The sequence below is a fragment of the Limulus polyphemus genome, unplaced genomic scaffold (genome assembly GCF_000517525.1).
Source record: "Limulus polyphemus unplaced genomic scaffold, Limulus_polyphemus-2.1.2 Scaffold5243, whole genome shotgun sequence".
Taxonomy (NCBI): domain Eukaryota; kingdom Metazoa; phylum Arthropoda; class Merostomata; order Xiphosura; family Limulidae; genus Limulus; species Limulus polyphemus.
Window position 1 is genome coordinate 3435 of NW_013670853.1, and position 2815 is coordinate 6249.

Consider the following 2815-nt stretch of genomic DNA (forward strand, 5'->3'; position numbering starts at 1 on the left):
TTCTATCAACATTACTTATCACATAACTGAGGTTACGTTGTTACTTTCTTCAAACTGTATTGTATTCTATCAACATTACTTACCACATAACTGAGGTTACGTTGTTACTTTCTTCAAACTGTATTGTATTCTATCAACATTACTTACCACATAACTGAGGTTACGTTGTTACTTTCTTCAAACTGTATTGTATTCTATCAACATTACTTACCACATAACGAAGTTATGCTGCTACTTTCTTCATGCACAAACTTTCTTGTAACAGCTTCTTCCATTATCTGTTTCACCTGAAAAACACGACAGTTGTTACAAGTTTACCACACTACAACAAGTAAACAGTTGTTATAAGCTTACTCTACAAAACGATAAAATTATAGTAAACGGGCTAAACGTCCATCCTAGCAACGTCAAGTCCAGACACGGCATTCCTTAAATTAGAACTATTGATCAGAGGGAAGGCAATCAGTCAGGAGCTCACACCGCCGCTGACACGATTATTCTTAACCTGACTGGCTGTTACGTCATGACGCCACCTGAGCTATAAATATTCACTAGAATATCACGTAACGAACCTCGGACCTTCAGTCTGCAGCCCAGCACATTAACCACTTTCGAAAAACGAAACAAAACAACGTTGTGTGTGTGTGTTGCAAAATAAACATAAAATAATTATGGTGTAAGGTGAAAATATTTATAGATACACCGATTGTTATGAAACTTATCTGCCCATTGTACATATATCTAGAGTAAGAAAAGCCGTCTCACCAGAGGGAGACGTTGAAATAAATAGGAAGCTTTCAATAACCTTTCAGCGGGTTCCAAACGAAACACAAAACATCGACCAACAAACATCACATATGTTTCTTTCACTTTAGGGATTAGCTTCAGGGTTCTAATAGCACGAAACTCTTATCGCTGGCTGTAGTGTACACAACGTGTTCTGGGATAAAAAGCTTTTACCAATCGCAAAAGTAATCGTATTTTTGTCTTTGCGAAAATGAAGAGCTTTTCAGCAATCGAAAGAAAATACTCTATACCGAAACATTATTTTTACATCTCAGAGAAGAACAAAGAAACATTATTTTTACATCTCAGAGACGAACAAAGAAACATTATTTTTACATCTCAGAGACGAACAAAGAAACATTATTTTAACATCTCAGAGAAGAACAAAGAAACATTATTTTTACATCTTACAGAAGTAAAAGAACCTTGAAGAGGGCTTGCTAACATATTGATCCTAAATACAGTAGATACAAAAACAAACAAACAAACATTCACTACTACATGTAGAACACAGTAGACATTCACTACTACATGTAGAACACAGTAGACATTCACTACTACATGTAGAACACAGTAGACATTCACTACTACATGTAGAACACAGTAGACATTCACTACTACATGTAGAACACAGTAGACATTCACTACTACAAGTAGAACACAGTAGACATTCACTACTACATGTAGAACACCGTGGACATTCACTACTACATGTAGAACACAGTAGACATTCACTATTACAAGTAGAACACAGTAGACATTCACTACTACATGTAGAACACAGTAGACATTCACTACTACAAGTAGAACACAGTAGACATTCACTACTACATGTAGAAGACAGTAGACATTCACTACTACATGTAGAACACCGTGGACATTCACTACTACATGTAGAACACCGTGGACATTCACTACTACATGTAGAACACCGTGGACATTCACTACTACATGTAGAACACAGTAGACATTCACTACTACATGTAGAACACAGTAGACATTCACTACTACATGTAGAACACAGTAGACATTCACTACTACAAGTAGAATAAAATAGACATTCAATACTACAAGTAGAATAAAATAGACATTCAATACTACAAGTAGAATAAAATAGACATTCACTACTAGATGTAGACTACCATAAACTGTCTCTACTAATATAGAACACATCAACTCTGCTAACATCCTAATGTCTAGAACAAAAGGGATAATACTAGTGCAGTGTTAAGGGCGTACTGTTGCATTACGGAAGCACGTGTTAACACAGCAATGTCATCTAACAGGAACATTTGATACTAAAAATGACGCCACGAGAAGAATGTACGTTTTCTAAACCACGTTTTCACTCGTATTTATTTACACTCTAAAATAGCTAATGTATAAACATTTTACAAAGTTGCTTGACATAAACACTAAAACATTTCAAAACTTAGACTGTGGGTAGAAACCTAAGAACATAGCTGATCCTTCATACTCTCGTTTCAAGTGGGACTTACACTGGACCAAACGATATGAATTCTACAAATAAATAATATCAGGATATTAGCTTTTGGAATCGTCAATATTTTCTCCAGACAGGAGAATTAAAATGGTTTGATGGTTACACCTTCTAATTAAAGGACGTCCCATGTGTATCGAACAACACACACGCGTACTGATTAATTCACGTTTGTAATAAACGAGGCTTAGTTTCAGAAGTAAACATGGCGTAACTATAATTGGTTTTCTCAGTAATTGATCCGATTCCAAGATACATCACCCATCTTCACAAAATAAATAAAAATATCTACAAAAAGCGGTGTGGTTAAACATCTACAGTGTAATACTTTCATTGTGCAGTTCTTTCCCACACGTTACATTGTTCGACGTAAATTAAGACTGGGTGACGGAAGCCGAACAAGGCTTAACAATTAAGACAGAGTGACGAAAGCCGAACAAGGCTTAACAATTAAGACTGGGTGACGAAAGCCGAACAAGACTTAACAATTAAGACTGGGTGACGAAAGCCGAACAAGACTTAACAATT

The 2815-nt window shown here is 35.8% G+C and overlaps 1 long non-coding RNA gene across 1 annotated transcript in view; it reads right to left on the reverse strand.

Moving 5' to 3' along the window:
• Positions 1 to 211: 211 nt before the first annotated feature.
• Positions 212 to 2815, reverse strand: part of LOC106472321 — a 10789-nt gene continuing 8185 nt past the window's right edge. The window contains exon 3 of the long non-coding RNA XR_001291595.2: positions 212 to 287. This is a non-coding gene — a long non-coding RNA (uncharacterized LOC106472321). The remainder of the gene's footprint in view (positions 288 to 2815) is intronic.